Here is a 13,572-nt window from a genome sequence, read left to right on the forward strand (position 1 = left end):
TACACCACAAGATACTACTCATGAAATGTCTAGTACATAGGTACCTCGTCGTAGTGGGAGGATTGTTAGGCCACCTATAAGATTTATAGGTTTAGGAGAAACTTATAAAGGTATCTCAGAAGAGGCCGAAACTGATCCTTACACTTATAAAGAAGTAATAAATGATATAGATGCAAATCATTGGGTCAAAGCTATGAAATCTGAATTATATTCAATGTATTCCAATCATGTTTGGGATCTTGTAAAGATGTCTAACGTCATTAAACTTGTTTGTTACAAATGGGTTTACAAGAGGAAGAGAGGGATAGATGAAAATGTTGAAACCTTTAAAGCAAGGCTAGTGGCGAAAGTGAAGGAAATATGCATGTGCGCAGCAGAAAAATAATGGATCTACTTCATTCATAAAAATTAACATGTACTATATAAGTTTCAGAATTTGAGAACAAGAAAGTGTACCTTGGAGTGGTGAATTTCAAAACCGAAGATCAGAAGCACTTGGGAATACTTTCAATCTTCACTCCAATTTCACTAACGCTCAAGATGTGCGGTCTCTCAATCAGTTCCAAAAGGAGAAAGTCAAAGTGTCTAACACTTACATGCACCACTTCGAAATGGTGTTCTTTTCAAGATTCTCTACAGAAAATTATGTATGTTTCTCCTTTTGTGTCTAACCGATTATCTAATTAGGCTGGCCTTTTGGGCCTTTCCAATTAGGCTTAAGTGTGTGGCTTGGAATGGGACCAAAGAGAACCAATAAAACACTAGCTCCAATGGGTCTTGAGCTTTTCTGTCAACTCTTGACAAGTCCAAAGTTACCATTAACTATATTTAATACCACTATATAAATATAGTTGCACTCTAGGCCTTATTTATAAATTATATCCCAAGACTTTATTGTACATGCAATCCCTTTATTAAATATTCGTAGTAACACAAAGTCATAAAATGTGGACTGCCACTTTGTAAATTACTGCATCTTATCCTTGAATACCCGGTTTAATCCTTTAAGTTATTCATCATATATTTATGAAATTCAATTTCACAAATATATACTCTAGCAACAATTTACTAAAGTAGTTAGGCCTAATATTCTAAATAACAAACCCATTAAACTTATCTCAAGGGAATATTTTGTATCTCCATTTAGAGACTATGAATTCCATTTTAAGAATATATGTTCCATCAACATTAAATGTGGTTGCCCAACATACTGAGATTTTGACCGTAACTCTAGATCTCACTCTTAATATATCAAGGCAACCTACATCTCATGATCAAGTCCATTATTCTCTCAGGATTAAGAGTTCATATAAATATAAGTCGTGAGTTTATTACTCATTTGACAGTCGTTAGGAGAATAATAAATCTCACACCGGTCCTGTTCAATATGTTTTAACTTTTAAAACATATCAACATATCAACTAGAAATCTGCATTTCCATGATCAAGACAAATCATCTTAGTTGATACATTATAGTCTTCGCAAATGAAATGTCCAATTTCATCACCGACTATGAACTACATTTTGAGTTTACAAGGAACTTGTGATTTACATCTTTTGTGACTAAATCACATACAATGCATTTTATGGACTATAAGATAATGTCCAATATTCATGTTACCATTATTTTTAGATAATAATAAAACAACTTTATTAAACACAATATTAAGTCATACATAATGTCATAAATAATAACATGCATAGCATCATACAATAGGATTTAAGGGCACTAATCCTAACATTCTCCCACTTGGCCTAAAGACTATTATGCACTAATCTAACTCCCATCTCCTCCAAATGTGACTCGAAAGTCCTTTGGGGCAAGGCTTTGGTAAATGGATTCGCTGGATTCTTTGCACCATCAATCTTTGCTACAACCACATCTCCACGAGCAACAATGTCTCGAATGATGTGATACTTTCTCTCTATATGCTTTCCTTTCTTGTGATTCCTTGGATCCTTGGATTGTGCAACCGCTCCACTATTGTCGCAGAACAATGTAATAGGAACTTGCTCAATTCTCACAACACCAAGATAAAAAAGGAATTTTTTGAGCCAAACAGCCTCCTTTGCTGCCTCACATGCTGCAACATATTTGGCTTCCATGGTGGAGTCGGCAATACAAGATTGCTTAACACTCCTCCAACTTAGCGCTCCACCTCCCAAGGTGAAAACATAGCCCGACGTGGATTTTCTAAAATCTAGATCCGACTGAAAATCAGAATCGGTATAGCCAATGGAAATCAAATCCTCACAACGGTAAACAAGCATATAATCTCTCGTTCTCCGTAGATACTTGAGAATATGCTTTACAGCTTGCCAATGTTTTGGTCCTGGATTTGATTGATATCGGCTGACCATGCCAACTGAATAACAAATGTCCGGTCTAGTACAAAGCATGGCATACATGAGACTTCCCACAGCAGAAGCATAGGAAACTTGTCTCATCATATTTTCTTCCTCTTGAGTCTTAGGCCTTTGGTCATCAAACAGAGGAACTCCATGTCTAAAAGGAAGTAATCCTTTCTTGGAGTTTTGCATGCTAAACCGTTCTAGAACCTTATCTATATATCCAGCTTATGACAAACCTAACGTCCTATTCTTTCGATCTCGCCAAAGCTTGATCCCTAGAATATAGTTAGTTTCGCCCAAGTCCTTCATATCAAATTGACTTGACAACCAAACTTTAACTGATGACATTACTCCTACATCATTTTCAATGAGTAGAATGTCATCAACGTAAAGCACTAGGAACATTACTACTTTGTCTTGATGTTTTTTATACACACATAATTCATCAAGATTTTGTTCAAAACCAAATGATTTGATTGCCTGATCAAATCTAATGTTCCATGACCTAGATGCTTGTTTCAGTCCATAAATGGACATTTTTAATTTGCGTACCATATGCTCGTGGTTCTTTGCTATGAAACCTTCTAGTTGCAACATATAGATTTCTTCTTCAAGATTACCATTAAGAAATGCAGTCTTGACATCCATTTGCCAAATCTCATAATCATAATGAGCAGCAATGGATAAGAGAATTATGATAAATTTAAGCAGGGCTACTGGCGAAAAATTTTAATCATAGTCAATGCATTTTTTTTGTGTATACCCTTTCGCCACTAGTCTTACTTTAAAGATTTAATTGTCAAGCCAATTTGATATGAAGGGCTTGGGTGAGGCTAAATTTATTCTAGGGATCAACCTTTGGCAAGATCGCAAGAATAAGATGTTAGGCTTATCACAAGCTGGATATATAGATAAGGTCTAAGAATGGTTTAGCATGCAAAACTCCAAGAAATGATTACTTCCTTTCAAACATGGAGTTCCTCTGTCTGATGACCAAAGGCCTAAAACTTAATAGAAAGAAAATACGATGGAACAAGTTCCTTATGCTTCTACAGTAGAAAGTCTCATATATGCGATGCTTTATACTAGACCAGATATCTGTTATTCAGTTGGTATGGTCAGCCGATATCAATCAAATCTAAGACCAAAACATTGGCAAGCTTTAAAACATATTCTCAAGTATCTACGGAGAACAAGAGATTATATGCTGTTTACTGGTGTGAGGATTTGATTCTCATTGGCTATACAAATTCAGATTTCAATCAGATCTTGATATCAAAAAATCCATTTCAGGTTGTGTGTTCACCTTGGAAGGTGGAGCCATAAGTTGGAGGAGTGTTAAGCAATCTTGTATTGTTGACTTCACTATGGAAGTTGAATATGTTGCTGCTTGTGAAGCGACAAAGGAAGCTGTTTGGCTTAAGAAATTCCTTTTTGATCTTGGTGTTGTGAGAATGGAGCAAGTTCCTATCACATTATTTTGCGACAATAGTGGAGCAATTGCACAATCCAAAGATCTAAGAAATCACAAGAAAGGAAAGCACATTGAGAGAAAATACCACATCATTCGAGATATTGTTGCTCATGGAGATGTAATGGTAGCAAAGATTGAAAATGCAAATAATCTAGCAAATCCTTTTACCAAAGTCTTGCCTTAAAGGACTTTCGAGTCACTTTTGGAGGGAATGAGAGTTAGATTAGTGCACAATAGTCTGTAGGACAAGTGGGAGATTGTTAGAATTAGTGCCCTTAAATCCTATTGTATGATACTATGTATGATATTATGTATAACATTATGAGTGACATTATGTATGACTTAATATTGTGATTAATAAAGTTGTTTTATTATTATCTAAAATAATAGTAACATGAATATTCGGACATTATCATATAGTCCATGAGATGCATAGTATGTGATATATGTGAAAAGTCATAGAAGATATAAATCATAAGTTCTTTGCAAACTTAGAATTTTAGTTCGTAGTTGGTGATGAAATTGGGTATTTCATCTACGAAGACTATAACATATCAACTAAGATGATTTGTCTTGATCTTGGAAGTGGAGACTTCTAGTTGATGTGCTGATATGTTTTAAGAGTTAAAACATTTTGAACTATTAATCCTGAGAGGATAATAGACCTGATTATGAAGTGTAGGTTGCTTTAATATATCAAGAGTAAAATCTAAAGACAAGATCAAAACCTCAGTATATTGGGCAGTCACAGTTAGTGTTGATGGAACATATATTCTCAAAATGAAATTCATAGTCTTTTAACAGAGATATAAAATATTCACTTAAGATAAGTTTAATGGGTTCAGTTATTCAGAGAGTTAGACCTAACTACTTTGGTAAGAAGTTACTAAAGTATATATTTATGAAATTGGATTTCATAAATATATGATGAATAACTTTAAAGGATTAAATCGGGTAATCAAGAATTGAGATGTAGTAATCTACAAAGTGGCAATCTACATTTATAACTTTGTGTTACTACGAATATTTTATGAAGGGGTTGCATGTACAATAAAGTCTTAAGATATAATTTATTAATAAGGCTTAGAGTGCAATTATATTTATATAGTGGTATTAAATATAATTAATGGTAATTTTGGACTTGTCAAGAGTTGACAAAAAATCCTAAGGCCCATTGAAGCTAGTGTCTTATTTATTTCCTTTTGGTCCCACTCCAAGCCACATACTAAATCCCAATTAGAAAAACTCAAAAAGTTAGCCTAATTAGATAATCAGTTATAAGGAGAGAAACATACAGTTTTAACAAAATATACATGAAATAGTTTGTATGTGAGAGTTGGACACTCTTTCATTCTCTCTTGAACATACACATATAACTTATTGAGATATCACACTTCTTGGGCATAAAGTGAAATTGGAGTGAAGATTAAAAGTGTTCTCAAGTGCTTCTAATCTTTGGTTTCGAATTTTACCGCATCAAGGTACACTTTTGTTCTTATATTCTGAAACTTACATAGTACATGTTATTAATTACGAATGAAGTAGATCTGTTAATTTTCCACTGCATATGTTATGTATGCAATACAAATATGTATTTTTTCATTACTTATGGGTGTCGCTACCCAACAGTTTTTGTGGGTGTTTAATCATATTTTTAGTAAGCTAGTTTGACCAGCTAGACGAGAATGCTCTAAAAACTCAATTATACTAGCGAAGCCAATATGGTCCTATGGTATAATAGTGCTTTAAGCACTTCTTATAATTGACTATTAACTATTCTCAATAAAACGCGATATTTTTTTGCTAGGAAAGGCAAAAGCTCAACGGTAATAACAATTGTATTGCTATTACAATTGCTGCCTCTGTGGTGCTAGTCATTCTGTTTTACTGTTTCCGAAGGAGGAGAGCAGGAATGAAGTCCAATGATATAAATGAAGAGAATTCTCAAATATCTTATGGCCTTCTCAATTATCATGGTATGCAAGTGGAATCCTTTCATTAATGATGTATTTCAAGTTGCATGTGAGGGAGTGTTAAAAGTTATATAAATTAGAAGTGAAAAGCTAACTATCATCTTATGAAAGTTGGTCTATGAATTTCTTTTTTTTTAAATTATAGAAAACCAAAATAAATAAATAAACTTTTTAAAGATATTTTATATTTTTCATATAAATAATATCAAAATATTTTAAAAATAGTCCATTGACAAATATTATAAAGATGCCCATTAACATAACTTTATTATTATTTTTTTTTTTTGGATAGAGATTATATTGAATATGTACAAATGCTCACTTCTATCATATCAGTAAACAATGCTCTTTCTAGTGTAATCTCTTACTTTTATTTATTTTTGGGTCTTTAGCTGCAAGTGAAATAACAACTGTAGAATCCTTGCAATTTGATTTTGGGATAATTGAAGTTGCAACAAACAAATTCTCGTATGACAATAAGATTGGTGAAGGTGGATTTGGTAAAGTTTACAAGGTACGTAGAACCAAAATTCATTTCTTACATTTTTTATTACTCAAAATTAGCAAACATAGCAAATTTACTGCATATTGTTAGGACATATGTAATTCATGTTAGGAACATATGTCAACATTTTATGTAATTGGCTAATCCTTTGACAAAACGCACTTCACATGTATTTGGATAGATCTATGATGTGTTTAATGCTTAAAGAAACAAGATTTCAAGTTCAAGTGTTAAATCCATACAAGTTTATCCAAGAATCAAGTGAAGAAGTGTTGTTTATTAAAGCTCGACAGCTAGTATCTATCGAGGTTGAAAAATATCAGTTTTGATTTTCATCCAATCCGTGAATGTATGTTTGGGCTTTCTTTCCTCACAACCCTAAACATCTATAAGGATTATTTTAAGGGCCGTCACATGTTAGCACAGTTGCACAAGAGCATAATTGCACAAGTGTAAAGAAAAATGTAATCGAAAACCTAGTTTGCCCTAGTTCATCTTGAAGAAGTTGTTGTATTTGTACACCATAGGGTTTTGTGACCAAGCAACTTCGTGATTTTCATAGTGTGATGAACTGAAGAACTTTGCAGTCAAGATCCCTCTCAAGTTGGTGATAAAGTCGTGTATTGGGATCCGTGCATCTTTTGGTTAGTTATGTACTAGGAGTCGTGCAATACGAGGAGAGATTGTCACTACAGAACAAGTCCAATTGGGTATTGAGGTAAGAGTTCAACTGTAGGTAAGTATACGGTATTGAGATTCCTTTACTTGTAACCACTTGTTTTGATAATAGTGGATTCTCAAGAGTAGTGACTTTAAAATCATCCGGTGGTGTTTTTGCCTTAGAAGTTTTCTCCATTTGTAAACAAATCACCATGTCAACTTTATTTTTCCATTACATTATGTTTTAGTTGGTGATTTGTTTATGCTGCCACGTACATTGCATGTTAATTTTATTAATTAATAAACTTGACTAATTATTCAATTAATTAATCACAAGGGGTCAATACATTCTTGACCTATCAAGTGGTATCAGAGCAAGCACACTCTGATTAGGGTTTAATCTTTGCTGTGTGATCCATTGACCCCTGCTTGTCATGGATAGAGGACAGTCACTTATTGTACCCCCTTTATTTGATGGTACTAATTATGCATGCTAGAAAGTACGCATGAGAGCTTTCTTGCAGTCCTTAGATGAGAAAGTGTGGCAAGCTGTGGAAATAGGCTGGACCAAGCTGAAGGAAGCGCCAACCGATTGGAATGATGCTAAGATCAAGGTGGCAAACTTCAACAGCAAGGCATTGAATGCCTTATTCAGTGTGGTCATAAATGAGGAGGTCAAGAAGATATCCTTTACTGAAACTGCAAAGGGAGCATGGACCATTCTCTAAACAACTTATGAGAAAACCAAGGCTTTCAAGAATTCGAAGCTACAAAGGCTAACTATAGGCTTCGAAGAGATCAAGATGGAGGAGGATGAGTCATTTGATGAGTTCTATGCCAGGCTTAAGGACATAGTAAATTCAGTTTTTAATCTTGGGAAAACCATTCTCGAACCCAAGATTCTGAGAAAAGTGCTCAGATCTCTACTCGAGAGATTCTATGCTAAGATCACCGCAATTGAGGAGTCAAAGGATATTGAAAAAATTCAATTGACAGAGCTAGTTAGAAATCTGCAGAACTATGAGTTGGGTTTGTCTAGAATCGGGAAGTCAAGCATGAGCATGACACTGAAGGCCAAAAGCAGTGACACGGATGAGTTTTCAGATGATGAAAATTCTAAAATGAAGTCCTACATCACCAGGCAATTCAAGAAGTTCATGAAGAATGCCAATGCAAAGGGCTTTGACAAGGACCGTAGGCAATCAAGTTCTTCTCAGTCTAAGAGCCAAGACAAAGGGATGCTAAGGATGGTGGTCAATACATTGTTCCCTCGGGGCCCAAGTGTTTCGGGTGTCAAGGCTTCGATCACATGAAACAAAAGTGCCCTACTTATCACAAGTTCATTGGGAAAAGCAAGGCACTTATTGCAACTTTGAGTGACACCAAATTTGAGGATGATTTCGAAAATGAAGATGACGGAACCTTAAATGCCTTCACCGCTGCTGTCAATCCTACTAAGGGGATTGTAGAAGATATGGATGAAGAAGAGGATTTGGTGGAATCAAAGTTTAAGAAGATAGATGAGCAAGATGACATCCTTACTGCCTATGCAAAGTTATACAAGTTCTCGAAAAAACATGAGAAGTTGTATAGGTTAACCACCAAGAAGCTCAGTGATGTGGAGCTTGAACGAGAACAACTTTTCACAAAGTTTGATGAAGCCAATCAGACTATTAAACCACTGAGGTTTGAAAACAATTTCTTGGCTGAGAAGATCAAGAAGCTTAAGGCGGACTTGTTCCAAGTTAGAGCTCAGTTGGAGAGGATCTCAAGTGCAAAGCTTGATGAGATGCTCAATATTCAGATTTTTGCTTTCAACAAAACTGATTTAGGGTAAAATTTCTCTTCTCCTAATATTGCTCCTTCTAGTACTACTGTTTTTGTTTCTCTTGCTAATAATATTGAATCTAAGAATAATGATGCTAAAACTGTAATAGCTAGTGAGAACATAGATAAGTGTAAATTTATCTTAGGAGCACCCCCTAAGCTTGCTAAGAAAGAAACCAAAAAACCCTATGGATAAGAAGAGTAATGCTTAAAAGTCTAAAGAGAAGAAGCAACATCTTTGTCATCATTGTAGGGCAGTTGGACACACTCGACCAAATTGCTATAAGTGGCAAGCCACTCAACAAAGCAACAACATGGTCTCGTCTGGAAACCTGAGTCAATTTCCATCCTCTCTTACTCCTCTAAGAGATCTCCTCAAAGCCCTCATGTTCCTTTCGAACTTGAACGGTTGTAATTTTTCCCCCTCACTACTGGTTAAACAATTCGCCAAAAGAAAAGGTACTTCCAAGATGTTGAAGGAAATTGGCTCCAAGTGATTTAGTCACTTTTTTCTCTCTCTCCCCTTCTTGTTTTTGTTTTTGCATTACTTGTGTGTTTTGTTTTCTTATTTTAAGTCAGTCTAGTTTTTATGCATTGCTTTGGTTGACATGTTTTTGTTTGTTTGTTTTTTTAGTTTTGTCTTATTTTGTTTTCATTCATAAAAATAAAATAAAATAATTGAAAAATTAGAAAAATATAAAAACAGTGTGAGTTTATGTACATTGGTACTTGTGTACCTTGAATGGCCATTGAAACAAAATTTTCTAAATTTTGTATCTCTTGTAGCTTAGATGAGCATCTCTATATATAACTAAGCAAGTGAGCTTTATGGCTCTTGTGTGTGAAGAGTAAGATTAAGTTATCTCTTGTACTTAACACTCGTATCACTCTTTTTGACGGGAAGGACTAGAAAATCCTAAGAGAAAGGCATAAATAAACATCTCACCACTATTGCTCGCCAATTATGAAATGACATCTGTATGCTTCGGTATAGCAAAAGTGCAATGTCAAAAAGCTTAACATCATTGGGTTTTTCTTTTCTCTCTTATATGCTCATGCATGATATGCTTAATAAAAGAAAAGTATGCAAAGAAAATTAAAGCAAATAAATCAAAATGTTTTAAAATATGATTGTAAGCAAGTATTCTAGGAGATGTGGGAATTATAAGATGTACCTCGAAGGTGATAGTTCCCATTAAGCAGTTATAATCGTGTGTGAGTTAAATTGATTTACTCATATCTTAAATCGTCATAACATAAAGACACATATGCAATATTGCAATATTTTTCACACACTACACACAATATTCTTTACTACTCTTGATACATGTGCAAGTACAAAGTGATTTGGCCATCACAAGGTTTGCATGTGTTAATGTATGCTCACTAAACTATCTTAACTTTATTTTGAAATATAAAATTGGTTAGACTTGTTTAGTGTGTGTGTTTTGGATCTAAATGAATGACATTAGTTTTGTTGAGAGATGATTTTGAGAGCTTGAAATGCTTGTTGGATCCTTGGTTGAGTTGCATTTTAGATTGCATTCATGTCTGTGTTTTTCTCTTTTTTGAAAAAATGTTTTTAAAGCAACCTCGACAGCTTCTCGACACCTCTCGATAGTTAGGCTATCTATTGAGCTCTTCAGCTTATTTTCATCTCAATCTCGATAGTTGTTAGGTTCTAAGGATTTAGGATCTAAATGTTTTAGAACTTCAATATGTATTATGTTGGCAAACCATGATCAAAACATTTAGTCTAGGTTTAGACTTGCTCAAAGTTTGGTTTAATGTAAGTTTGGAATCATTGCAAGATATTACTGTTCTATTTCTGCAAGGCTCGATCGATTGAAGAATAGATTTTCTGCAGAATTTTAAGTTGGCCCAAACAGCAATTCAAGCCCATTAAGGATTAGGGTTTCAAATCTACTTCTTCTAATATATAAAGGAAACCCTAAGCACGTTTTTAAATGTTTTTTTTAGAGAGAGAAGAATGTGCCTCTTTTGTAGATTTAGGGTTTTGTACCCAAAAGCTTTCTAAGGTTGTTGTTCATGCTGTGTGTGTGAATTTCTTTTAAGATCTAGAGGTGTTTGTCTTCATACATACTTAAGGTTATCAAGATCAAGATTAATGTCGAGAGCTTAGTGATTGTTTCAATTACTAAATAACGAACTTAAAGAAATAACAGTGGTATACTTGTGGATGATGTGGATCTGAGAAAAAGGTAGTCTGTGGACTTGAAGTTGTCACGTGGTCGTGGTAGTAAGTTTTCTATTCGTGGTAGCAATAGGATGTTAGTGGTCTAAGTCGCTATTGTAAAACTTCAATTCTTTCATAGTGAATCTTGTTTTACCTTAAGGATAGCTAGGTTAAATCCTCTCCAGGTTTTTTACCAGTTTGGTTTTCTTGGGTTATCATATCGTGTGTTATTTATTTTTTCGCACTGCTTTACATGATATGATTGTTATTGCTTTAACCTAGATCTGAATAATTTGCCTAAGTTAATCACGTGGCTACATAACTAGGTTAAACAACTTGTGTTTTAAGGGGTCTAAAAATGTACAAGTGGTATCAAAGCAGGTTAGCTCTAGTGTTTAGATCTTTTGATCTAAGAGTTGATCATTGATCCTTGTTATCATGGATAATTCTAAGTGTCTTACTATTTTTGATTGTGATATTTGAATAAAAAGGAAACTATCATTTCTATTGATCTTTTTGAAGCTTGTGAAACTCTTTGTAAGAAATTATCTAAATCTTTGAAAATTGCTAAGAAATTCAAGGAAGAGTTAAAATTGGCTAATTTTGAAAAAGAGGAATTGGTTGTTAGATTAGATGAATCTAATAAAAAGAATGAATTTTTGAGAAACCAAATTTCCTCTTAAGATGAGAAGATGAAAAGCTTGGAACAAGAGTTAGTTGAATCTAAAACTAAAATTAAAAATTTGACTAGTACCAAGCTTGCTGTTAATAACAAAAGTGTTTATGTTTCTCTTATGCGTAAAATTGAGAAAGTTTATATCTCTCATTTCAAGAGGAATAATAAATAAAAGACTTATTTTACTAGGTGCAAAAGTTCTAATGTAAACGCTGAAGTTTCTAAACTTATGTCTAAACCTACTGTTAGAGAGCATAATAAATCTGCTTTTGTGCATACCTGTCATCTTTGTGGTGTTGTTGGTCATATTAGACCAAAATTTTTTTTATTGAGGCAAAAACCAAAATCTGAGACTAGATTTCCTGTTAAGAATACTGTGTTCCTTAATTTGTTCTTGTTTGTCACTTTTGTGGTGTCTCTGGCCACATTTGTTCTAATTGTCATAAATTGAAATTTAAATACTCTGTATTTTAACCTAGGATATGTGATGATATTTCTCCTACCAAAAGTCCAAATAAATTGTTTCATATGATTTTGAAAAATTTAAGCTTGTTAGCTTGTGAAAAGAAATTGCAGGATTTTAATTTTTCTTAGAAAATTGGTGTAATTCCTCAAATACACTCTAGTTCTCATGGTTTTTCACCTACAAAGCCAAAGACTCGTGCTATATGGGTGAGAAAAGATTTTCTAAGGTGAATGTTGCTGACTTGTCCCTGATTTAATTCTTTCAATTATTTGCGGATATGTTTTCTTTTAGTTTTTGGTTGTTTTATTTTCTTACTTTGTTTTGATTTTTCAAAAATCCAAAAACATTGAAAAATTTTCAAAAAAACAAAAATATTTTATTTTGTATCTTGTTTTATTTGTTTTGAGGATTACATGAATTATAATATCTCTCTCTTTATTTAGAACATGCTTGACATTGTGGAGAAACTTAAATAGTATGTGTTACATAACTGAATGATAAGCTATTTTTGATTTTGTGCGAGTATGTACTAGTTTGTACATGTACTCATGGGTTAATTAAGAAATTGATATTTCTTATTTGTGTACCCTCTATAACTTAGTTAAGCACTATCATGCATAACTTTGTATTGTTCATTTAGCAAAATTTGTGCTTTTTGTTTTTTATCATAAAAGTTTTTTAAACCAAAAAGATTTTTGTGTTACATATCATGGATGTGTAGTTAAGGTTGGCCATATTCTTTTTACATAACATGTTTGTGTACCTTGTTTAGCTTGGATGAACTTATTTTACTGCATTTTGCTAGTTTTAGCTATGTAGTGCATATTGTGTGGGAGTTGTTTATAGTTTTTGATCACATGATCTTGATTTTAAAGTCACATGCTTTTGATTGTTAGGACTAAAAAATCCTAAGAGTAATGCATAAATAGTCATCTCACCACTGTTTACTACTCAATCATGAACACCTTAATGCATATCATAAGAATCTATGCTCGAGAAAGTGTAGTACATGCACAAAAAGAACATAAGATGTAGCCTTGGCTTATAATAAAATACAAATTGAAATAAAATTGGTGTGTACATTATCTTGGCTATCTAATCTTATATTATATATAAAAGCAGAAGCCTTTAAGAAGGTGCTTCCACGTTAGGAAAAATGCCCATCTAAATTTCTGACACGTATAAGTTAAAAATCGATAAATTATGTTTGTTGGCAATACCATAACACCGTTTTAAAGCCTCTCTATAAATTTTAAAAAAATAACCAGTTAAAATACAATTAGGCTTGTGATATAGAGACAGAGAATGAGAAAAAAGAAAAAAGAAAAAAAAAAGCTTGCGATACGGAGATGAGAGGGAGGCAGAGTTCATATGGCCAACCAGCTATCACCATTATGTTCCCACCACCGTTCGTCCATTGCCAAACTTAGACTAATGAAACC

General features: G+C 33.6%; 1 pseudogene; it reads left to right on the forward strand.

Annotated features, from left to right (window-relative positions):
• Window positions 1-5,547: 5,547 nt before the first annotated feature.
• Window positions 5,548-13,572, forward strand: part of LOC142635708 (cysteine-rich receptor-like protein kinase 10) — a 36,641-nt pseudogene continuing 28,616 nt past the window's right edge.

The sequence above is a fragment of the Castanea sativa genome, chromosome 5, assembly GCF_040712315.1.
Source record: "Castanea sativa cultivar Marrone di Chiusa Pesio chromosome 5, ASM4071231v1".
Taxonomy (NCBI): domain Eukaryota; kingdom Viridiplantae; phylum Streptophyta; class Magnoliopsida; order Fagales; family Fagaceae; genus Castanea; species Castanea sativa.